At 37.4% G+C, this 27034-nt stretch overlaps 1 protein-coding gene across 1 annotated transcript in view; it reads right to left on the reverse strand.

The window, feature by feature from the left end:
• kcnh2b (potassium voltage-gated channel, subfamily H (eag-related), member 2b) overlaps positions 1-27034 on the reverse strand; it is a 253417-nt gene that overhangs the window by 126231 nt on the left and 100152 nt on the right. The gene's annotated exons all lie outside the window — the stretch shown is intronic.

The following is a 27034-nucleotide window of genomic DNA, read 5'->3' on the forward strand; positions in this document are numbered from 1 at the left end:
TATCAGATGTGTGAGGCAACAGCTCTGCATGCTTTGCCACAGTGGTCCCCCCAAAAAATGTTGCAAATTTTTACATTTTTAATAATAATAATGCTTTACTAATTTATCTAATTACAGTATGGTAGTTTAATATAATCACTCAAAATGAATACCTAAAATATTCATTTTAAATGCAAAAGAAACATATTGATTTAAATGACTTTTTATATCTTTATGTCACAATCTAGATATACAGTACATAGCGATAATAACATACGGGGTACCACACAGCCAAATAAAAACTGTCATGTAAAATGTAAACTTGATTTATATAACTACACCGATTTATTCATCATGCTTAGAATTAAGAAAAATATGTAAATAATCAAAACTTTTCATTGTAATCTTAAATGACTGGAAAAAAATTAATAACACAATTTGGCTAACCTAAATAGCTTAACTGACCTAGATTCCTGGATTGTATACATTTAGAAAACCACATTGTTAGTGCCAGTACCACTTTACACCTTGCATACAGTAGGTGAAACCACTATTAATGCCCTCTCTGCAGAATGATAACCATCTTGCCCAAGGCAGGTTTTCAGTTATCTCAATCTGAGATACAGTATCTCAATGTCATGGGACCCAAAAGACCGGGGTATATTTTAAAGTATATCATAACACTGACCAAGTGTTTAACAATAAAAATGGTTTATGTAGAAACAGGACATCTTTGGGAGAGCTGAGAATCCCTGACCTATGACACATTGCAGCTGTGCAGTCTGACAATTAAAGAAACACATCTACAGTACATTTAACAACCAGGAACATTCCACTGAGTTCACTCCACAGCCACCAATCATTGCCAAAGTCATCTTAAGTTCATTCCCTTCCTGCTTGTTGGAGCATTTTGTCATGTAGGGGAGCAGGGCCCAGACTCTGTCACTTTTACCAACATCACACAGAAAATAATGTACTTTTAAGGATTTCTGTTTATATCAAAACTGTTTTTCTTTTCGCTCAACTGAAAAAACCAAGACTAGAATAACTGTAGTCCTGCAGTGCAGTGCATTTTGGTTGAGATGTAATTGACTTTATTTACTCATAATACTGTAGACTGCACATTAAAATGGTTACAAAGAATAGGAGGGTATCGATGTAAACTGGAAGGCTGAAGGAACTGAAACATATTACTTTTTACTAGGGGCAACTTTCATGTAGTTTTTACATGAAAAATGACAAGGGAACATTCAATGACTATTTTAAATTCTCAAATGCACTGAGAAAGTCACGTCAGTGGACTTCCATAGAATTAAAACATAAATATAAACCACTGGACACAAATAGAATCTATGTGGAGTGCATTTAAATCTTGTAACAGTAGGCAGTCCTTTGAGCAAGGGTAAGTGGGTATCTGTAAAAAGCTACCCAGTCATGTTGTTGAAGCTGATATCCTGGCTTATTTTTTTCAAAGACAGTAAGGTACTGTACCAGCAATCAAATGAGGCAGATAAACCTCTGGCAGAGTGACCTAAACTTGTTTGTAACTGTACTTATGGCCATCTAGTCTATTTAGTTCCTAGTAACTAATTGTTTCAATTATATTTTTCATCTGTTTCTTAAAACCACTTAATTTACCAGTATTAACAACATGGTTGGGTATCTGGTTCTAAACACCCACAACAATTTGTTTAAAAATGCTTTCAATTTTTAGTGCTCTTCCCCTTAGATAAAGGTACCTTTCTTTAAATAACTAGCAAGGATGAAGGTAAAAATTCTCAGAGATATGTATATTTATTTCCAAAAATACCCATGATAAATTAGTATAATTTCAATGAGGCAAATCTTTTTCCCTTGATACATACTTTAGCATACATTAACTAATATCATACTATATATCATTCTGCATGTTATGTTTATTACCGTACATGTTTCAATTACTGGACATGTTACTGCCCTACTGCAAATTTAGACAACAACTCTGAGTCATAACTACAGGATCCATATAAATCACAGTGAATTATGGATAATACATTTCCTTTAACAATATTATTGCCTGTATGCAATAACATTGTACGGTTGCTAGCATCACATAACCTCCTTACTTTGAATTTATGTAACATCAAATGAATTTACAATCCAGGCTTTCCTTGTGTGTTTAAAGTACGGGTGTTCTTAAAACACTTTCATGTTTGTATTGTCTGAACGTGGACAGGAGAGATGGGCGTTTAGTTTATTATTCTCAAGTTTAAAAAGAAATGCATACATTTTTGCTACATTTTTACACATTAAAACTTTATAACTACTTCACTCAAACTAATAAAAAGTGCATCTTAAAAGCATTTTCAATTATATATAAATCTTTGTGGAAGTTTTACAATAATAACCAAGAATCAAGGATTGACAAAAGTCCAACTCTGAAAGCGGAGAAGTAAGCAGAGGGTCTGTCCATTTCCTATTTGCATGTTGGTTTTGTAGAAGCCTCTAACTTTACCTACCCATTGCAGTAACCTTGATCTGAAAGTGCAGGATTACACCAATACAGAATTATACACATGCAGCACTAAAAATGCACAATCCCATCACACAAGTCCAGCATGCTGGGTATCAGTCAATCGCTTTCTAGTACAGAGAGGTGGGTTTAAAAGGAGATTTAACTGGCTGGAATGACTGCACTTAAAAGCAGAGGCTCTTTCCTTCTTATCAGAAGTAAACAGAGATTAGGGATCTTTCCTTACCATCTGACTTCTGTGACAGTATGTTTTGTGACAAAACACACTGTCAAATAGGCACTGGTGGTGTATGGATATACTGCAAATACAAACCCTCTTCCATGAGTCTTTCCAAGAAACACAAATTATACTGTATCCTAAAGTGAAATACTTAACTGTGAAGGCCATTACAAAAGACGCAATTTAAAGACAGCAGTTGTGTGTTAGAGCTGATGCTGGCTCTTTTACAGGTGCAGTGGCTTTTATGAAGTGTGGAGCTAGTGATTGAGTTTGAATTAGAAGGAAGGGTAATTACTGTGCTTTTTTCTAGGAACACTATGTGAGAACGGCGTTCCTAGGTATTACAGCTTTATTATAGAAAATGAACAGCTTTCAGAAAATGAAACTAAAATATTAGTTCTCAAATTGCAGGCAGTCAGTATGCAGGGAAAAGTTTGTGCTTGGATTGATAATTGTTTAGTACTGTACAGTAGAAGAAATAGATAAAACAATACAGATAAGGTGTAAATGCTCCAATTGGGATTATATAATTAATGGGATATCACAGGGATCTGTTATAGGACCTCTGCACTAATTTAAATCAGTGATCTAGATTCTGGTCTAGTTAGTGCACAGGGTTTCATACAGGTAGAACAAATATAAATAATAAAAATAAGATTAGAAACCCCTTAGACTGAAGCAATTTGTTAAATACTTAGGTGTTCATGTCCAAGACAATGTGGGAAAGCAATAAATGCCAACTAGAAAGTGAAGACTTCGCTCCCTCATCTCCTACTACTCTCTGTTTTACATATAAAGGATTGATATTTTTTACAGTACATTTCATGGTTCTCTTTTTTTGATAAAGATGTAAATAAATAAACCTAACGTTTCCAACATTAGAAACTAGTTGTTTACTGCATTTTAGTTGTAAAATGGTCACACCTACAGTATCTCAATGATGTGTTTACCACAGCTCCTGTTGCAGATGACCCGCTGGAGATTTATTTAATGCTCTGATGCTCTGCTTAGAACATTAGAAATCTCAAAAATTCTGTTTAAAAGTTTTCAAAGGATACATCAGACTGTCTTATGTAAGAGACAAAAACAAATTAATTTACAAACTAATGTGGCTATCCCACAGCTATTTTGATATCCCTTAAACGCTATACAACCCATGGCTTGGTATTTCATACACCTTACCTCCAAATTTGTACAGTAGATGGTTGCCTTTGACCCGTCTGTTAATAATGATAAATGATTTAATGCCCTCTCACTCTGGGTCAGAGGCACTATGGTAAGAGCAATAAGAAGCAGTGTTCAAATAATTACAGGTCAATGTAGTATTACATCACTTACAACTGCATATATAGGCCATAATGATTGTGCCTGGGCAGATACTGTAAATCGTGGAATAATCTCAGGGTCACAAAGGTTATGCAGATTGGTTATTTTTTTTCTTATTTTAGGCCTATGGACAATTTGGAAAAGGGATGACTTGGCTGATGTCTACAGACACTAAAAGCTAACGTAATCCATAATCCAATTTATCACATGATATAATCTGTCTCTTAGCTCACCGACTATACAGAACAAACACAGCAGATTGGGTTAAAAGAAGACTTGAGAGGATTTGTTCCAGTTCTTTTTTGGTCCACTTAAAAAGACTAATCCAGGGGCAAAACCAGCATATACAGTATTTCATCTAGTCATCTTTGAAATACTGTATAAGAAGGCAGGGCCATTCTTTGTACATTTTGTTACTTCATAAAATTTGATTATTCAAAATGTTAAGTAGCTCAAGAGCACTTAACAGTTACAAAATTAAATATGCTGTAAAATTCTACAAACATTTTTCTTAAAGACATCTTTAAAAGTGCCAAAATGGTGCCAAATTTCAACACAAAATTGTATAAAACACTTGATCAGGGTCACTAATCTGTTTGTGTTCAAAAATGCACAATGGAAATGCTGCTAAATTTAATTTTTGCATTAGCAGTGCATTAAGCACATGCATTATTTTAATTAAATATGAATTTGTAAGCAGATAGATCTGTTAACAGTCAAATGTATATGTAAATATTCTAATTAACAAAATACTTTGATAAAGTACTGAGCTCAAATCACTTGATTGCATAATGAGAAGTGCCCGTTGTGTCCTATTTTAGAAAGATCAGAATGATAGTCTTTCTTTTGCCTTGGAACTAAATCCAGGTACTGATCAACTCCCATTAACTCCTCTGTAGGAATGTTTCTGAGGCATGCATACTGAGGCAGTAGAAATACTGTAAACCCAAACCAGGTCAAATTGGGTCCATCCTGACACCTGAACTTGTACCCTGGCTGGATGTCACTTGTCCTAAATCCAGTGACAGGGCTAGAGGTAACCACCAATGATGAATTTTACATGTGGGCTTGCCAAAACATTTTCTGAAATCTCAACCCATCATCTTCCGTAAGGATGGGACTTAAAAGTTGTTGCATTCAGAGGTCCTGTAAACGTGGCTACAAACTACGTAAGCGACTGCAACCACCACTGTCCATGCCATATCTTTAAAGCCAAAGAACTTAGATGAAAGCACCTGTTGGGCCAAAAGAGACCTACAGTATGGTATGTAAAACAGAATTCTTCTCAAAACTTCATCAGAAAAAATAAACCTTTTTTTAGAATAGTTGCTACAAAGTACAAGCGACTGGATTTTTCAAGTTTCTCCACAAACAAGTCTCAATTTGTGGCCAGGTTCCCAAGTCCCAGGAATTTGTGCATGCTTCTTTGGAAATGCAGCAGCAAATTGCATCAGAGATCTTCTCTTTTCAGGAAAGCCTCTTCACACAGTGCTAGCGTATAACAAGGCAGACATTGACAGGGTGCAGCTGTTCCTCTCTCCATAGGACTTCCAAACCTGGCCAAGCATGTGAGCTCTAATGAGTATTGAGCATTCAATATTCATATTTTAACTCTAGAGAATTGAACTATTCTTCCAAATGAGTATACATTGGAGAATTTATGTTAATTCATGACAGTAATTGAATAGTTACACGTGCTCTTTAAGTGTTTGTGAATATTAATGTTTTCAGACCCAAGTGTAAGTTAACAAATCAAATCAGAAAAAAGATTTGAAATAGAATTAGCAAAATGAGTTGAAAAAGAAACTATAAACAAAGTTATTCAAAAAGACATTTTTGTTAATGCAAAAACAGCTAAGGATATGATCAGTCCCCTGTTGAATAATGAAGAGTGGATAGCTTCTACTATTGAAGCCAGACTGTCTGTGAGATGCCCATAGAATGGGAGATACAAGGAAATAAGGCATCCAGGAAGGCACAATGACACCACGCTGATCCAGAGACTATCAGTTCCTTCAGACTTATCTGCAGAATTTTATCAAAGGCTACTTCATGATAATTTACAGAAAGAAATAACATGTGCATCAGCAGAATGACTGGTTTTCACCATCTTCATATTCAGGGGTAACATGTTGACAACAGAGATTAAATACCCCTAATCTGTAGACCTGTAAGCATCCACGGTGTGATCATCAAGTTGATCAAAATCTACAGTCATTGAGGAGCAAGAAATTGAAATGGTCAACAGTTACAAATATTTTGGCACCACTGTTGAATGGAAACTAACCTTTAACTAAAACACAGATCTCATATGTAAGAAGAGCCAACAGTGATTGTAGTACAATGATGTCTTTATTCTATAAATGTTCATTAAATCAGTCCCAACATTCACTACAATAATGTTTAGTAATCTTTGTACATGCAATAAAAACAGACTGATCAGTATTTTGAAGGTAGGTAACAAAAGTATTGGTGTACGACAGCTAAAGCTGACAGACATCTATTGCACAGTATGTCAAGCAAATTACAGTATGCAGAAGGTCAATGTAATTATTGACTGTCATGACCTCCTCTTGCACAGTGGATGTGAGCTCCTTCCATCTGGGCATCGACTTAGACTACCTAGATTCAAGTGCAATAGAACTTTATTCCCACAGCTACTTTATTAACTGTCTTTTTTTGGAAAACTGATCATATATTTTACTTTATTTATAATTTTTTTCTTACATGTACAGTATGTTTATTATTTGTTAATGGGTTAATGTAGTGTTAAAAAGTATTGTGTCTTGTGTTATATCTACTTGCAAGGCAGATTTCTAAACTGGGACAATAAGAGTTGTGGATTTGCTTCTTACGAATGACTGTTGTTTTGCTTCTGACAGACCTGACAAGTATAGAGATATCATGGTAAGTGTTATGCCAACTTTTGTGTTGTTCAAATATACCAGTGACGTAGAGGAAGTGTATTAATGTAGGGAGATATTTCTATTAAAACAAGAATACCTTCAGCAAAAACTGAGAACAAATTACTTTTCAGCAACACATTGACAACGTCCTTCAAAGGACAAAGGCAGCATTTCTTCCATTGCTATAAGCCAATGTACAAAACCACACTGCACCAGGATTCTGATGGAAATGTCCAGAAATCCCTGTTTAGATGTGGCAGTGGCTGGCTTTCACTTCCTGACATGAGTTCCATCCAACAGGACACAATTACATTTAGCACTTCAACAAAAGTGACATCCAAAACATCCAACAACACCCTATCCAGAGGCTGATGAAGTCTACATATTGACACTGCACTCAAACTGGACGAGGAAATACATAATATCAGGTTTGTAATGCTTGCATTTTGATAGTGTGTTACCTATCATGGTGAACTCTTACAATACATTTCTTCCCATTTTCTGTAATTTTGGTCTTTAGTTAATTTCATACATTGGATAAAATAGACCTGAGTATTGCTTCTTTTATTTGTCAGTATATGAAATGTTTTTCTACTTGGTGATCCTTATAGGAACATAAAAAGTGATTTTGTGACATACAGTACAGTATATTAGGCTCTAAATGATTTGGTAAAAGAGGCTTTTTTTTCCTTCTTTAAAATTGTGCAAAGTTAATCATTTTTAAACACCTGGAAAACCAACTCTATAGGGAGCTTAAGTAGACATGTACATGTCCCTCAAGAAAATGTACACAGTTTATCTACAGAGACCAGACAGCCTCATCTAATAAAAGAATGAGGTCACATTTTCCACAGGTAAACTGGAAACAAAGGGAAGTGAATGGTCTCTGTTCATCAAAACTGACAACAGCACTGGTACAAGAGTGAACAGCCCTTGAAGTAATGCTTTGTTGAGCACAGAACAGTGGCTTTCTAAAGAAACAAAAGGCATGTAATAAAAGCAAAGTGATGTATGCACAAATTATTATAAATTGGCTAGAAAAATGAAGCAACAAAATTTAGACAAGGTTAATATCTAAATCTATCTAATATCAAGGTTAGTATCTGAAAACGTAAGTGACTGTATTCTGCACATTATCCTTTAAGATCCAGAGTATTCGAGTTTTAATAGAAAGTATTTTTATATTGGGGTGTCAGGACAGAAAACATTAAATTAAATGTCCACAGTAGCCAGAAGAAGGGATAGATTTCCATCTCTTGGTACACAAGTTCAGAGGCCAGCTGTGCGCTTCAGAGCTGCAGGTTTTGAAAAAAAAAACAATTTTCTGCAAGATAATCAAATCTGGATAGGAAAGGTGAGGACTGAAGGGTTATCTGAGGGATGTCAATGAGGAATCAAAGACCACTCAACCCTGTAGTCTGGGAAAAGAAACAAGTGCTCTGTCACCACATGTAACTATTGGGGGACACTTTTTGCAGGATGAATTATATGATATGTTTAAAGACAAACCCAAAACTTAAATCATATTCTATCAAAACTCAAATAAAAAAACAGCCTTAACCCATAGCACTACTAGAAAGTGTTTCAGGGAACATGGAGACCAAAGGTCATAAGAATGAAAGATAAACTATAGCACTTCTAGGTCAATCTACTGTAGGTTGTCTAGGCCAGGTTCTTGAAAGAACCTGGGGGTATCTGTTTCAACAACACAGCTGTGTAGCTTTGTTTGTACTCCCACAACCTTTGGTTTAAAGAACATCCATACAGTTTCCACTTCTGACCTCTGGTTCGCATTTCACTGTTGATTCTAAAGAAATATTTTGGACCCAGAGTAAACGTTTCTGACTCAACAGCTTTCCTAGTTGTGATGTATGTATCTTGGCAATGCCATCATGATCTGTCCCATGACAATAAAACAGATAAGCACCATCATATTGGTTCTCAGCCAAGTTTTAAACTGTGCTGGACAAAGTAGGTGCTTTGTACCTCATATAGATGGATCCATGTAAACTTTTGTCCCTGCAGAGACATGGGAGTGAAAAAAAAAATTCTGTTGCCTACAACAGTCATAAAAAATCACTTTTATCATGAGATCAAAGGGGCAAGTGGAGTAATCTTTTCAATTTAGCAGCAAAATACACACAACTCCTTTTCAGGGAAAAAGGCACAGTCTGCAGCTATTATGGCAGGACAATTTTAATCATTCAAACAGACATTAAAACAATCCTTAGTGCAACCTGGGGACACATGCTTAGTAAAACCCATCAGCAGGGATGAAAGCAAATCCTTCTCATACAGTGCACATCATCATACCCCCACCAGTGTCAGCTTGTAGTCTTGTCTACAAGTTAATCAAAAACCAAAGGCAAAAAATACATTTGCACAACAACTATTTCAACAATAACGTGTTGCAATAGATACATTCTCACCACTGTTTTGCAGGTGTATAAGACACATTATGATATACAGTATAAACTAGGATCACATATTCCCCAGCATTCAACGATTGACTTATCTCATTCTAATCTCTCCATTAATTTTGGGATTTTACCATTCATTTTCACACCCTCTATACTACTCTCATGTTTTTACTTTTGTCTTCTGTGCACAGGTATTATTATTAAAGCCCCAGAAAAGTCAAGAAACTAATCTCTCTGGCTAATATCCTTCTATTTTCTGATGCCATATAAAATTGTGGGCAAATTAACTTGTAAGTGAAACAATTTTCCCTTATCATGTCAGAGTCCATCCATTTTCCAACTGCTTCATCCAATTCTGGGTCACAGGGAAAGCAAGCAAGGGGTGCAAGATAGGATACACAAATTCAGACACACAAATTTGTTGTACATCTTACAGATCCGATACAGTTTCTCTTTTGTGGCAGTGCACAGTAGTTGCAGATGTATCAACAGAGGTCTGATTCTGTGGTAATATTGCTAATTGTGAGATTTGTATAATATTTCTGTTGTCATTTTTCCTCAACCAAATAAACAGAAGATAATAATATACTGTAAGTAATGAACAACAAAAAAATGAGACAATATTAAAAACGTTTCTTTTTCCCCTCTAAGCACTGGGCTTTTCGCTTCTTGTTGAGGACTTGTTTGGTGTGTTCAGCGTGTCCTGCAGTGCCATGGTGTGAAGTATATTAAGTGCAGGGAACTGGCAGTCACAGCTGTGGCAGTGTCAGTGTGGGGGCTATGTGTCAGATGGGACTATGTGTGCTGACCTTTCCCAAGGGTCAAAGCTATAGATCCCCATTCCGGGAAACGCAGCAGCATCTGAGGGGTCCCTAGTGAAATACTGTATCTAGCAAGAGGCTGTCATAGAGCAGGGTGAACCTTCTGGCACTGGTGGGGGATAGGGAAAATGAGGAAGGAGAGTTGGGGGAATGAGGGAGAGGATACAGAAGGTAAAAAAAAGGGGGCAGGGAGGAAAACATTTCACATTGATCGTCACTGAAGTGCAATCATCAGAAATGTGAAAATATGATTATTTGCTTTTTAGAGCTCCCATAATGGATTCACGCATACTACAAATATTTTGTTGTCTTAAAACTGAAACAGTATTTTTGACTTCCTTGGAATATTCTTCTCCATCTCTGTTTTATACTGTCCCTTTTTACCTGAGCTTGCAATTAATAATATCCCTTGTCTTTAACTGGATCCTTTTCTGTTTTTGATTATTTCATAAAGGACTTTCTTTGTCCTTCTATTTTTTTAAATTTATTAATCCACTGGGTCTGCTTTGTAGCCTTGAATATACTCCTGGGATGAATCTGTCCAGTTCATCAAGCAGAATATCTTTCAATTGATTTAATGGAATCACAAATCATTTCCTAAGTGTCCTATTCCATTCTGCATCTCATAAGCTGTAAACAATGCAAACCATTGTTGTGCCTTTGTAATTTACTTCAAAGCAACAAAGTTCCTTAGTAGTTATCTCAACTCTTTTTGCTCTCTCTATTGTGATGGTGTGCCAGTGATATCAACAGCACGAGACGTGAAATAAAATTCTGGGAGTGCTGACAGTACAGTCATGATTTCTTGTGGGAGTGAGAAGGCTCAGTCAGAATATTAGTGGGGACAGGTGGGAGTTAGATAGAGAAAACAGTCCCACTTTGATTCTATAGTAAGTTACTGTGCCTGAGAGTTTTTTTTCCAGATGATTAGAGCTATATCTCCACCACTTCCATTCTTCCAGTCTCAGTGGTATGGTGTATTGTGTTATTTACCATCTCACTCAGTTAGCCACATTTCAGTGACTCTTGACATTGTCACTAACAACCAATGTGGTAACTTTTTTTATATTTTGTTTCTAATACTCCTGGTATATAGCTATTGTATAACCCCTAATTACCTGATCATTTGATGTTTTGTTTCTCCATTGGGTTGTGAGTTTGACACTACTCTCTGTTCATCTGTATTGGAAGTTTTCTTTGATTAAACCTCTGTCAATTGCTGCTTGGTCAACTCTAGTTATAGATGGCTCATGACAAAGTACAAATTCAGAGCCATGATATCTGGAATATACTGTAGGACTCCACACATCGGCCTATATTGGTTAGGCAGTTTTCCCCATAATGCTTATGCCTACACTTTCTCTTGCTCAGGATGTTTTGTACTGCGAAAGTATTTAAGCCATATTTACAAGCACATGTACATACAGTATAGTACTCATTTACATGTTTTCAGCACTTACTTCTGATAAGCATCTATAAAAAATATTGTTATAAAACATACAATGAAAATGCACCCTGTTTATTGTTATAGTATGTAGTCACTGTTAATTAAGAAAAAATATACATGACTTAAATTTATTTTCTTAAGCTAAAGCTATTACATTACTGACATTACCTACTATACATAAATGCATGACTGCCACATTCTCTGGATGCTGTGTATTAGTAATAATAAAATTTATGATCAGGTTTTCTACTCGCTGTTTTCTTATAAGGCTCACCCCTGTATATGAATGTAAAAGGGTTTGAATCCCATATAATGAAAAGCATTATACAACTGACTTTTTCTGTCCAGAAATATTCAAGATCTTCTGAAGCACTAGCAAGACGGGTGAAGCATAAAAATAGCAAACTCAGACTCTGCAGAACAGATTTTACTGTACTGAAGATGCTGAAGGACAATGCTATTTATTTAAAATGGACAATGTTATTTTTTACTCAAGATGGAAGCTGAAAACCTCTCAAAATCTGCACCATTATAGTTGTTGGGAACTTTTTAGTCTTAATAGTGTTCCCATTAGCAATAAGACAACAAGATATGACATATATAATAAAAGACTTTCCTCAGTTTCCTGTCTTTCTGTCTTTTTATTGCATCTCCTCACTCTCTCTGACTTCCTTCTGTCCACACATTTTTCTAGAGAGGAGTCCTGGCCTGGCCAAGGAACACCCTCAGAGAAACTCCCTCAGCAGTTTCTTTTTGCTAAAAAAAGTATACGTGAAAAAGCCCACACAACAGAGACATTCCTCCATCATGAGCTAGACTAATACACACCCATCTCTGTACTTTATGGCCCCAACACACTCAATGTCCTACTCACCCCTAAAGCAACAGCTTTGTGGGAAATCTCTTTCGGATTAAAAGTGCCATGGCTGTCTCTCAGTCCATATTCAGTAAATGACTAGATGCACCTCCCTTTACCATGAACCCCCTCCCATTTCACCACTCCCCATCACAAGACCTACCTGGACTGTTTTAGATAGATGGTCCTGTGGTCAGTGTAGACGTGATGTCCAGAAAGACAGAGAGAAAGAGAGTGAGACAGGCAGAGGGAGAAACAAAGACAGCGGGTAGAGCAGACACTGAGCTGCTTGCTCCTGCCCCACAGCAGTGAGCTGTTCTAACTGTTTTTATGTTGTTTTTTTGCCAGCAGGAGCTGTGGAGGGATTATAATTCTGAGTCCTTGAGTGATTACACACAAAGAGAAAAACCCTGTCACATCTGTTGGCTGTCCAGCTCGCTCTCTCCCTGTCTCAGTATACACATACTATACACCATATACAGTGCATGTAATCTTGTCTGTGTGAGTCTCTGTGAATGAGTTGCCCTCACTAAGACCATCCATTCTTTCACTGTATTGACTCACAGCTCCTCTTTGTGATTTGGTCTTTGTCTTACTTGATGTGATACTTATTTGAGTCTGTGCAATTTTCTCTCTACCCTTGTTGCTAGTATCAGGTTCATACTGAAAACAAGTGATGGATGCTCATAGTTTACAGATGGTACAAAGAGTGGCACTACCCAAAAGATGAGAATGTGGGAGTTCATCTAATGGCTCTGAGCTCATCTTTCATGTTATTTCTCATATCCAAGTACAGACACATAATGAACATGAAGACCGGTGGATACATTCCTGGCTTACCACTGAAATAACTGAGAATCAGTAAACAATACCATTATTTAACAGAATAGTACATATAGAGGTTTGTACAAAATGAACTGATTAGAATAATCAGCTTCTGTAGTACCCCATATGAATCAAGGATCCTTTGAAATGATATTACATGTCAAAGGCCTTTTAAAGTCAATGATATTGACAGAGCGGTATTGTACAGTATACAGTATATGCATATTCTACACATTTGTCAATGATGTTTCTCAGGGCACATACTGTAGTGAACAATGCATCCTCCAGTCTGACGATTCTTTGTGAAGTTTGCCAATAAGGACACTGCCCATTCTGTTCCACATGCTACAGAATCTCTTGTTAGGAGTGTTATTTCTTAAAAGCTGAAACCGTGTTGCAGTCATCTTAACAATGAGCCCCTTTGTCCAATGATGTAGGGTAATTTAATTTCACCATATACCCCAGAAGATATCTGTCAGTGTACTGTAGGCTTTCAGTAGCTCAGTAGTCATGGTTCTGGAACTCTGTGACATACATGGTGATTTGGTGCTGTAAATTCAGAAGGGATGGCTGGATTAGGCCTGTTCAGCTTTTCACGGAAGCACTCTATCCACGTTCCAACCTCTCAGCAGTGCTGGGTTTTATACCTTTAACTATTGGAAGCTAGATCCATGTGCCAGACAGCTCCTTAATGAGTCTGTACAGTGTGTTCAGCTCCCCTCCGCATTCTCTGTTTCACCTTGTCTTTTAGAAAGGCTATTTTGGAAATGGCATTCCCATTCTCCTCTTTCCATCATAAACTCTATAAAGGAAGTTCCCTTTCTCTTCTGTACTTTGGAAGAAAAAAAAGATTCATATTTCACAATGAAATTTGAAATATTACACAAATGAAAATTATATGTTCTCATTCCAGGAACTGTAATCTTAATACAAGCTTCCTTCCAATCTATAATGCATTTCTATAGCCCTGGGGGATATGTTGTCTGCAATCTCAATATATAATTGTGTTGTATTTTGTTGTATTTTAGGTGCCCAAGCAATGTGGTTGACTTCACATGAAAACATTATATGTGACATTATACATACAGTATTTAACTTCCAAAAATCTAACTTGACTTTCACTTGACTTTCTTCACGGAGATCACAGATCTGAGAGATTACAGATTTTACAGGACCTCTCGTAGTCGTGATCATATAAAATCTGTCCCTAGTCCCTTGTGTATGTTAAATCCTTGGAGAGTTCTGGGCGACTGTATGGTGGTTACTTTGCTAGTGTCTTTGCTATACAGTATATAAGCACTTTGCTAGGCTCTTTTATTTAGCAAGAATTATTTCCATTTCATGCAAATCAAGATGTGATCAATTTTGTTTGCATCATTATCAAACAGAGAAAAGTCAGCATGTGCATGTCTCTTTGAGAAAAAGGGGATCCTCCAATTACTAGATTATTGGATTCCCAAAAAGTGACACGCCTCTTCCCCACATCTGTGTTTTCCAATACACAAATCACTGTTTGCATTATCAATCCCTACTTTAGCATCTATTCTGCCAATCTATACTTTAGAATTCTATTCTGCCAATGCAATAGCAAGTCACATTTTGGAGACTGCTCCTCATTCTAGAAGACTTTTTCTTCATCTTTAGTATAGCCACAAATCACAATTAAGAACATGTAAGAACGTTTATACAAACAAGAGGGGGAGGCCATTAACTCGTTTTGTTGGTAGAAGTACTGAGCATTTCTTACAAATTTTTCTTACATATTTTTTGGGTATCAGTTTGTATAGCATGGATCAGTAGCTTGCCCTGTATTCCCACAACCAACTGTTAGAAAAATCCTTCCACTGTTCTCAGTTTTAAATTATCTTCCATATAGTTTCCACTTGTGTACTCTGTTTTGTTTTACAGTATTGATTCAGAAGAAGTCCATATTGTTGACTTTGTCAATGCCTTTAATTATTTTGCTTACTTGAATAAGGAGCCCTCATAACCCTATTTCAGCCTTTTTTGCAAATAAATATAAATATATTGTAGCGCATTCGCCTAGCGCTGCGGCAAAAGAGCACCCGGCTAGGGTACACGGTGAGGGGCAGGATGGAAGTAGTAGTGGTCAGGGCGGGGATAAGGAAAGCCGCTGACCAGTGCAGCTGACCCACTGCAAAACGGGCGTACAGTGTGATGAGATCGCCCGCATTCTTGTAAATAGTTCCCCGGTTTCGCACCCCTGTTATACTTGTATCCAATTGCCACCCTATCCCTTTGTAGCTACCCGAATAGACCCCAGTGTGTTGCTCTCTCCGGAGCCTGCTCGTTCTCTCTTACTTTCAGTCTGTCTTTTGCACTGCTGGCGCGCGGGCTCAATGAGAGTCTGAGTCACTGAGTCCATCCTCACCAAACCAGAAACTATTACAATATAAATATATAGTAGTGTATAAACATAATGCATTTTCTTGCCAGCAGTCATATCACCCTGCATCTCACAACTGGTAACCTACTGAAGCTAAGCAGGTGTGAGCCTAGTCAGTACCTGGATGGGAAACCTAGTAAAAACTAAGGTTGTTGCTGAAAGAGGTACAGTATTAGAGGGGCCAGTAGGGGGCACTCACCCTGCAGTCTGTGTGGGTCCTGATGCCACAGTATAGTGACGGGGACACAATACTGTAAAAAGGTGCCTTCCTTCGGATGAATTGTAAAACCAAGGCCCTGACTCTCTGTGGTCATCAAAAAACCCAGGGTGTTTCTCGAAAACAGTATACAGTAGGTGTTACCCCAGCATCCTGGCCAAATTTTCCATTGGCCTTTACCAATAATGCCCTCCTAATAATCCCCATCTATGAATTGGCTTCATCATTCTGTTGTCCTCTCCACTGACAGCTGATGTGTGTTGAGTGTACTGGAGCATTATGGCTGCCGTCGCATCATCCAGATGAGACCACACATTGGTGGTGGAGGGGAGTCCCCGTTACCTGTAAAGCACTTCGAGTGGAGTGTCCAGAAAAGTGCTATATAAGTGTAAGGAATTATTATTATTATTATTATTATTGTTGTTGTTGGTGTTGTTGTTGTTACATAAAATGATCCATAATATTCAAAACGAGGTCTTACAATGACATTAGATAGTTTTGCATTGCTCAATTTCCATTGTACTTTTATCTCTTAACATTCTGCTTACCTGTTTATTGCTGGAGATGTGTCAACATAAATAAGTCTTTTTAGGTTTCTTCTTTGTTTTTTTATACCTGCCCCATATCTGTACTCTGTATTTTCTATAATATTTTACAAACTATATTACCTTTCTTTATCAAAAGCCTTCTGAAAACCTACATTTACTACATTTAGTTTCTTCAAAGACTCCGAACAAGTTAATCAACAAAAACAAACTTTTTCTACACGTATACCTGTATCCCCTAGGATCTTGTTTCCGCATACTGTACGTGATTCTCTTGTTTAGTCCTAATTGTTTCCACAACATAACCATAATCAAAGTAAACTTTGAATTTAATTGAATCCTAATTATTATCTCACTGTTGGTTTCCTGCTTTTCCATATAGTCTTTCCTGACTGTAAGGGGCAAGCCTTGTGTGGTGTTCATCTTTCCTATTTCCAATCCATCAGTACTAAGTTTTCAAAGATATCACTATCATTTGTCAAAAGTCAACAACAACAGCATGTCGAGTTCATAGTTTCATCTCTCTTTTACACTGTCTTGCAAAAAATAAATATCCAAAAACATTTGCGACTGTAATTGCTACCAAAGGTGTTTCCACAAAACGTAATGGGTCTTAATATTTATGCAATCAAAATTTTTCAGATTTTTTTCTACAGTTTTGCTGACCTTTGTCTTACAATTAGAAGTCTGCAGTTTGAACATTTACATTTTAAATATAATATTAAGTTTAAAAAAATGTATATCCATCTTTTTGTAATTTCACAAAGTGGGACACAACAGGAAAGGCTCACTTTTGTGAGGCACTGTCCTGTTTCTAAATATATATGGGAGGAACAGATTCCAATTTGGACTTTAGGTTTATTTCCAAGAAGACGCTCCATAGTGCTCCTAATTTCCCTGAAGGGGGTTTCATCATGGGGCGACTACTACTTTGACTGGAGCTTCCTTGGTTGCTAGGCATTTGAATTTTTCTTGTTATACAGTAGTTTTCCTATCAGGTTGTTAGCTTCACACCAATCTGGAGGGCCAATGATTTACCCTTTAGTCTGGCCTCTACCATTTGACCTGCCTGACAAGGAGCTATGGGCCTTTATTACAATGACCCTCAGGATCATGGAAACACTCGAGACCTTCCATGACAGCAAGGCAGTCATTTGTGCGACAAGTCAAAATCTATTTCTATTTAAATACATCTCAAATTTACACTAACAAATATTTATACATGAGTCTAGCAACTATGTTCTATAAACCCTTCATTATATACAGTACATAATGTACTGTACATATGTAATAAACAGCTAAGCTTTGCCTTTAATAGCATAATATAGCATTTTTCAGATACAATTCAGACACAATATCTTTCCAAAATATTTTTAGCAGAACATGATAAATTTAGGATTTTAAATTTGGTAAAGGAAAGGAAGTGTGCGCTGAACAGTAATCAAATGATTTGGTACTCAAATCTTAAGACACAGAATTCCCCTAATGACCATTGTTAAATAATCAAAAAACAACACAACGCTTATTTTTTAAATCACTGCTACAATGCTAGTAGCCTGTAAACATCCCACAAACATCTCTCCGGTATCAGCACTTTAACAGTGAGGTCTAACACACATCAATGAATATGTATTAATGTTCCATTGTATCATACTGCACTCTCACCAGCATTATCAGTTTCACAACAAATACAAACGTTTTTTTTTTTATTTCTGGGCACTGAGGGATTCCACTCTCTGCAGGGTCAAGTGAAGCTGTGAGCTGGCTTGCTGGTCTGCTGTTTGTGCCTAAATAAGGACATGCTGACAACAGTATCACAGCAGAAGTATTCTGCTATCACCGTGAGGGACTGGACTGGGAGCACGCTTAATTTTAATCCAAAGTGCATAGTGTCCTCATGAAAAATTATTGATATACAGTAAAATCTCTCAGTATTCTGCGCTCCTGCAGAATCAATCCCTTCACTATAACTTTAATCCTGTTTTAGAACAATGATGGAGACACATGCCCATGATTGATGTCTGTGATTGAGGTCAAAGGGAACGCATTTGTAAATGAGATGCTGAGTCTAAGTAAAGGAAAGACACCAACCAGTTAATACTGTCTTAAAGATGACTTCTAGCCTGCTGTGGCTGTAAGTTGATGCCTCTCTTGCTGAGACAAGAGCTTCCTCTACTGGACAAAGTGACTCTCTACATGTTAGTCAGGGACTTTTACCTTAACAGTTAACATTCTAAGTAACAATAGATAGCATTAAGGTTTTTTGAATGTAAGTGAAATATTGCTTAATATGACACTGGTCACACTGGTTATTTTCATCAAAAGATGTCCCAGTTTGAATGCAGTATCTATCATTTTTCATTTTTATACTAGTTATTATCTGACAAATATAACAAATGTAACATGCATACAATTCACTTTGAATCCCACGTAAGTAATACTGCTTATCTATGTCAACTTGTATTTTGTTATAGTATATTCTCAAAAAGTCTTGAGGTCACAAACTGATTTCAGCTACACTACAATTGTTATTCTGTTTCATTGTGGATACGCAAATATAGTACTTGCCAAATTTCAGAGGAAAATTGAAAACAAAAACACTTAAGCGTACAATTTTAACCTTTGCATAAAGATTGAAATAACTTTGAAAATGAAATAAAACAGCTGACAGGTTTACTACTCATCCATCAAGAATTTCAAAGACTGTCTGTTAAAAATATTAATTTGAAGTACAGTACATATCACAAGTCTTATGTAGCCTCCACCACTAAAATGTACAATGGAAAATTTTAAATATGTGAATTAATACTTTTTTAGTAAAGTTCACAGATGATATCAAAGTAACAAGATCAGCAAACATTGAAGAAAATCTGTGAAAAAGCAAAGTAGTCTTTTGACAGTTGTTTGAATCAATTAGTTACTAGACATCAGAGGTAATGAGGTAATTGCTTTATGCAAATCAATAAGTCTTTCTTTGCTGTGTGCTAATGTGTAACAGGTGTGGGTGTGACTATAAGTAATATGAAGAGTGTGTACTTCAGGAAAAGATGTAGGTGTAGGAAACCTACTACTGTGTGCAAGGTAGCGGCTATAATTTTTTCTTCCTTGCTTTACTTGCCTTGAGTCTGTTTAAGCATCAGAGTTAATATCTGTTCACAATGTTTGAGGGTCCAGTCAAGACTGCAGATTTGTTTTGGATTTACACATGGAACTTGATTTGTGAATTCATCTGGTAATAAGACTTAATATTATCCTGTGAAGCAGCTTAAATTCCCCTCCAAACCAGTGCTGAACTGTTACACTGCAAAAGGGGTTTAAAAAAGATCTAGATAACTTTGATGACAGACTAACACCTAGTGTTTACTGTAGGTTAGATGCCAAACTTACAAGTAATTCCATGATTAGTCAATGTATAAACTATAAAGACAAAATGTGGCAACTAGTGGTGGAAAATTACCTTCCTTCCACAATAAATAGCAGCCCTCCATGTCCACATGTTCCAGATAAAAATAGACAACTTAGAAAGACGTCAGCCTGGCAGACACATAATAATGAGGACACTAGGAATTGAAAAATGAATTTGACCAACATTGATTTCAACAGGTTTCGGTACAAGAAGTGTTTGCAGATAAAAATAGTGCAATTTGTCTTCACCAAGTTAGGGTTGCTGCCTCTTAGCACTGAGGCCCTAGGTCCAATTCAGGACCTGGGGTGCTATCCATGTGGAGTTTGTATGTTCTCCCGTGTTCACATGGGTTTCCTCCCACAGTCCAAAGACTGCTGCAGTCCATACAGTACTGGTAGGTTAACTGGCTTCTGGGAAAACTTGCCCTGGTGTGTGTGTGTGCATGTCTGTGCGTGCCCTGTGATGGATTGGAGTTTGCTTTCCAAGTTAGCTCTGACTCTCCTGCAACCATGAATTGATGAAGCAGTTGGAAAAGGAATGAATGTATGGATATGGATAACATTTTCATATATTTAAATATTAACAATGAAATACTGTATGCTAAAACAGGCAGACATCTACCTTTTGAAATCTGTGTGCTGTTTGACCAGATGAGGCCCTTGCCTGCCTCTGTCTAAGTGATGAAGTGTGTCTGTAGAGCATACAGATTTCTGCAACTGGCTGTTATAGCACAGACCCAGAGTGCAAAAGAAACACAAGCTAGGACCTGCTCGCTAGACTGGCAAATGTTTAAGAAAAGGGATCTGTGTCTTCTGAAGCCAGTGAAAGCCAGAATACCTTTTTGGTTGAGGTTGCAATCTGAGGTAGCCTAACCAGAGGTGCCTGCGTCATTTTGGGAAGTTTGTGAAGAGGAAAATTGTCAGCACAATTGTGGAGTGTGGAAGAACATGAATGATATATAGTGTAGATTTCCTAGCACACACTTACAGTATATATAAATGGAGGCTTTAGTCCAGGGGTTCCCAATCCTGGTCCTGAAGGCCAACACACCTGCTGGTTTCATTCCACCTGAGCTTTATTACTTAATTGAAGCCTTAATTGAATTAAAAAGCTGCTTGATTGGAACATTTGCAAGTACTCTTTTGACACAAGAATGTGGGTTTTGGTTTTAATTAGGGAATGAAATAGTTTAAAGGCTACTTCCAATAGGTTTAAAATGTGAAAACAGTCATACAGTTCAAAGTGATCAATTGCAAATTCAATGGTGTAACTGACAACTCGGCTGGAACAAAAACTGACAGGTGTGTGGGTCCCCAGGACCAGGACCAGAACTGGGAACCCTTGTTTTATTCCAATCTGGTCTACAGCGTTTACATGTTATGTTTTTTTCTGCCAGCAGCAAAATCACCCTGCAACTCACACCTGGTAACCCACTGAAGCTCAGCAGGTGTGAGCCTAGTCAGTACCTGGATGAGAGAACCTCCTGGGAAAAAATAAGGTTGCTGCTGCAAGAGGTGTTAGTGGGACCAGCAGGGGGCACTCACCCTGTGGTCTGCTGGGGACCTAATGCTCTAATATAGTGATGGACACTATACTGTAAAATGCCGCCGTCCTTCAGATGAAAAACTAAGGTTGTTGCTGAAAGAGGTACAGTATTAGAGGGGCCAGTAGGGGGCACTCACCCTGCAGTCTGTGTGGGTTCTTATGCCACAGTATAGTGACGGGGACACAATACTGTAAAAAGGTGCTGTCCTTCGGATGAATTGTAAAACCAAATCTTTGTGGTCATTAAAAATCCCAGGGTGCTTCTCGAAAAGAGTAGGGGTGTTACCCTGGTGTCCTGGCCAAATTTCCCATTGACCCTTACCAATCATGGCCTCCTAATAATCCCCATACAATCCCCATACAATCCCCATGTACAGCTTAAAAGAGATGTGGTGGTAGCGAGTATCCATTGGTTTACCTTCCAATGGGAAATATAGTTCTATTATTTGAATCAAGTTTAATAATATAGAAAGGATTCCAAATGATTTTTAATAGTAAAATAATGTTTCTCTTTAATTTGTATTAATGCAGTTTGCTTAAATTTGAATATTTAAATATTGATTAAAGCTAAATAGCAAGGAACATTATCTCTTCAGATCATGCCTTAGTTTTAAGTCTGTACTACTCCAAGGGTTTTCAGTAAAAGAAAAAGCAAGTGATGGTTCAAATTGTACAACAGACATGTAGGGCCTCATAATGAATATTATATCCAGTTTTGGTAATCACGTGTCGATCAGTCCAGAAAAAAAGCAAATAGACCTGTGGCTTAAGTAAATGTCCTACACTGAAAGCAAATAGGAAGTGAACATTTGTAGCCCTGGGCAGACAAGACTATGAGGACACTTGATTCAAGTATTCCAAATCTTTAAATGCATTGACATGTCAATGCCTGTTGGCTTCTTCATAATCACTTGGGAGAGTATACAATTAGGTGTAATGTACAGTAGGTATACAATGTGTTTGCAGGATCTTTGAAATAATTTAATTTCAGATAATATCAGGAAATGTAAGATAATTTACTTATCCTTTACACTAACAAATATGTCATGTATTTAGAAAGTCCAGTACTAGCTAGCTAAATTGTATTGTGATAAAAAGACCTCTACTATATGACTAGAATAGGAAAAAGTGTGATACGTTAGCAATGTGGTTAGGGGTATAAACATTTTTTAAGTTTGTAATTAATAAGCAGTGAAGTTCATATGCTTGTGAGTGGATATTATATAATGTTATACTAAACTTTTTATTTTAATCTGTAAATTAAATTAATTGAAATAATTCTCTGGGTAAGAGAAGAATATCAGTCTCCACATGCAATGCCAGGTATGACCACTAGAGGGGGAAGCAGGACTGTTATTATCAAGCCAGAATTTGATAACTGCAAGAGGGTCAGTACTGAAACACACACAGTATTTTCTGAACTAAACTGTCTAGTAGGTATTTGTATCCTTCTTTTTAGAAAGCAAAATGTTTCTCACAAACTAAACAAAATGTCTGTATCTTTCTGACCATATTCTGTATCACATTATTTCAAACATTCCAAACAAAAATAAAATAATAATGAATTAATAATAATAACTGCTTACACTTATATAGCGCTTTTCTGGACTCTCCACTCAAAGTGCTTTACAGGTAATTGGGATTCTCCTCCACCACCACCAATGTGCAGCATCCACCTGGATAAACTTAATAAACTTTCATACAGAGAATGTGCTTTTCAGAAGTGTAATTTTCCCTTGAATTGTGTTCTTTAAGGAATGTTATATCTAGATGCAGTGATTCTCCTCATTTGGTTCTTTCTGGGGTAGCCCCTTATTGGCCTGTATTCACAATACTCTTTCTGACCTTGCGTAGCTAGGAGATGTCTGTATCTTAGTAGTTTTTTGTTGACAAGATTGCAGACAATATAGAATTAAATGTACTTGGGGCCTTACAAGTAAACACAAAAAACTGAATAAAGGAACCTATAATAGATAAGATTGATACAAATTGTGCTTGTTTCTGACATAGTCCTTTAAAATTTTTCTGAAGTACTTCATCAGCCCAGCAGCGGCATGGTAACACAGTAGTTACCATTGTTGCCGCACAACACTGGGGCCCTGGGTTCAGTTCCTGGGGTGCTATCTTTGTGGAGTCTGTATGTTCTTTTCAGGTTTGCTGCGGGTGCGGTTTCCTCCCACAGCTGAAAGACATATTGGTAGTTTAATTGACTTTGGGGAGAATTGGCCCTGGTGTGAGTGGGTGTGTGTTTGTGTGTGTCCAGCAATGCACTGGCATCCTGTCCAGGGTGTACCCTGCCTTGTACCCATTGCTTGTTGGGATTGGCTCCAGATCCCCTGCAACCTATACTGGATAAAGCAGTTTAGCAAATGGATGTATGGTTGAATTAAATGTTCTTGGAACCTTTTAAATAAGAAAACTGAGTAAAGGAATATGGAACAGACAAGACAAATATAACTTGTCTGAAGATTTGTGTAAAATACCTCATCAGCCTACATTGACTTCAGGGTTTGACTGTCAATTGTAAAATTAAGCCAAATGCTACCTTGGAAAAAAAAACTGAAATTAAATTTTATTATGTACTAGAAATTGGATTTCTTACTTTAAAAAAAGCCATTGCCAGTAGTTGATAGTTGCTGAGAATGATGCTAGTGTCACAGAGTGAAAGAACAATAGGTGAGGGACGAAAGGTGTCTGGGGCTGTATTGATCTTAAACTGCATTTAATGGATAGTGTCACCCTCAATGTTGAAGCACCTGTTCCCCGAGATTCTTTCTACTGATCAGAAGCCCTCTTAGCACAGATGCCGGGTAATTACCACACAGATCCAAAGTTACGTGGGGTTGCAATACAGGTTTAACCAAGACTGTGACCAGAGTGGGGAGTGGGGGTGGGCTCAAGGACAGGGTACAAATACACAATACATTGTTACACCTGGTCTTCTGGCTTCAGTTAGGTCCTCAATGAGTCCTGAGCAGAAAGCTCTGGCCACTCCCCAGATATCAAGACTTTACAAGGGACACTTCCAGCCCCCTGAGAAGAGTCATGATCCCTGGTTAGCATGGCTTCAAAAAGTCCCACTTAGGAGAACTAAGAGAACTTTGGAGAAACAGGAGAGAGGGCAAAGAAACACAGATTACAGTGCTGGACCTAGAAGAGAACTTGACTGCAGCATTATCTTACTCTGGACACTTTGTTCAGTATACCCAGGACTGAGGAGGATGATTAAAACTACAGTTTTTTTTGCTGAGGTGTAAAGGAGGCATGTTAATTGGTCAGTTGGTTTTGGAGAACAACATTGGGCTATTTGTTTTGTTTCTGTTAACTGGGGTACGTGGTATTCTTGTATATATAAAATATACAAGAAAATACAAGAAAAGTATTCTCAAGAATGTATATATATATATATTCTTGGGAATACTTTTATTTGAAGGGAAGATTGAAATACTGTAAACAAATGCAATATTATGTCGGATAACTGCCTGTTCTGTCAGTTCACTGTTGGTTCTGGGAGATCAAAAAACCTGTGGCAAAAGAACACAGAGTCCTAACACACTTTAAAATTGCCAGGTGGTATAGTTGGCTACAAAGCAAAAGTAGTCTATATATTTCGGGGTCACCATTTCAGCAACACAACCTCTTATAGGACAAGGACAGTGGACAGGAATGAATGAATGAAGTGAAACTGCCTCAGGGGCATCCCTGAGAATAGAATTCACATGTGATAGGACTACCCTAATGTTATGTAAGCAACTTCTTGTTTATGTAAGCACATCTTGTATATCTCTGATACACTAACCTGTTTTTACTGCAGTGTTTGAGCTGAGAACATTAATGAAAAAGATAATGAGACTTATGCAAATCATCAACCATAACCTGGAAAACTTAGAGTCTGCACTAGGGGGCATCAGACATCCAACTCAATGGAGTTGAGAGAACAGCAACACCTGCTCTCACCATGGGATGACATCTGTACAGCTATCAGTCTCTCACTGTTTGTGTGCCTTTATAAATAATTTTGAATATACTATTCTGGTGATTGACAGCTGTTTCCGTTTTTTAGTTCTGTGACAACGATTAATGAGAAAAAAGCCTCAAAATCCTAGCCGAGCCTCAAACATGATCCCTTTTCTGTCATTGCATGTTCTGGAGCACCATCAGCTTTCCACTCTGCCCAGAAGCTAATTCTGTTTTAACTGATGCAAACAGGAGACTTCTTATACAGATTATTTTAATATTTGTTAACTAATTTAACATTTCTAAAGATTTGTTTCTTTTAAATTAAGTAATTTAGAGATTGTTTTGGATCATATAGAGTTCTGTCTCTGAATCCCTCGAGCTTTGTATTCCTTAGACCAGTGGTTCCCAGTCTTGGTCCTGGTGACACACACACCTGTTGGTTTTTAGTCCAGCCGAGCGCTAGGTTACACAATCAAACCCTTCATTGACTTAATAATAAGATTAATTTGAACGGTTTATTCCCTGCTTTTAAACATGGTGGAGCTTGAACCATTGTAATTTGTAAGTGAAATCAAATTACTTGTTTAAAAAGTTACTTTTACAAAAATTATGACTAGAAACAAAAGATAAATATTAAACTGAAGCAACATCTCAGATCAAGCAAGGTTTTCAATTATTTAAGGTGGGATGGGATGAAAACCAGCAGGTGTTTGGTCACCAGGTCCTGGATTGGGAACCACTGCCTTAGTCAGCTTTGTTTTGTCTCCTGTGCTTTGCTTTGGATTCCTGACCTCTCATTGTGTTCTGGAACAGGATTTCTACATCTTCCCCTCAAGGTTTTCTTGATGTTTCCCTTTTTACGTGCTGGATTCTCCAGCACTACGACGTCACTCCTGCCTGACCATTCCACTAGGTTTGCCTTCAGTGCTTTCACATGTCTCCACCACTGAGATGTTCCTGCAGCTCAGCAACTGCTGTGTGGCTACCTGGCTGTGCAGCTGACCCCCTGCCTGCGATTGTTGCCTCGCCTGCTATTCCACCATCCTGCCTGCGGCTTTGAACCTCTGCCTGCGTGCAGCACTGCAGCCTCAGTCAGCTCTCTGCCTACCATCCCTCAGGTTTCATCCACCTTTTACCCTACAAGTGGGCTCTCCTATACAGCTCCTGATCCACTGCTGTTCCCAACGAGCAATAATCAGTAGCTTAAAATGTCATTTATCGTTAGACACAGGTGATCTGTAAGTGTAACCGGATAGGGGCTCCTCTCCAGCATCTCTGTTTTTCTGAATTAAAATCTAAAAATTGAAACTAAACTCACTTTAATTTTGTGTTGACCATGTGAATGAGAAAAAATCTTAATTTCAGTCTCAGCCTTAGTCCCTATCAGAACTTCAAAAGGAGTTCTTTTGTTCAATGAAGATGACAACATTCTATGCTTTCTTAATACTTGAATTTTAAATACAGTAGGTGAATAAAGTAAAACCACAAATCCCTCATGGGCCCCAATATTCTGATTTTCCAAACCAAGAGAAAAAAAAATGAAATTGAAATTACGCTTATTGTTGTTTTTATATTTTTTTTCAGAAATATATCTCACAGAATTGTATATACTGTATATTATGCATGCAACAGAGGTGTATCA

The sequence above is a fragment of the Atractosteus spatula genome, chromosome 6 (genome assembly GCF_055471065.1).
Source record: "Atractosteus spatula isolate fAtrSpa1 chromosome 6, fAtrSpa1.hap1, whole genome shotgun sequence".
Classification (NCBI taxonomy): Eukaryota; Metazoa; Chordata; class Actinopteri; order Semionotiformes; family Lepisosteidae; genus Atractosteus; species Atractosteus spatula.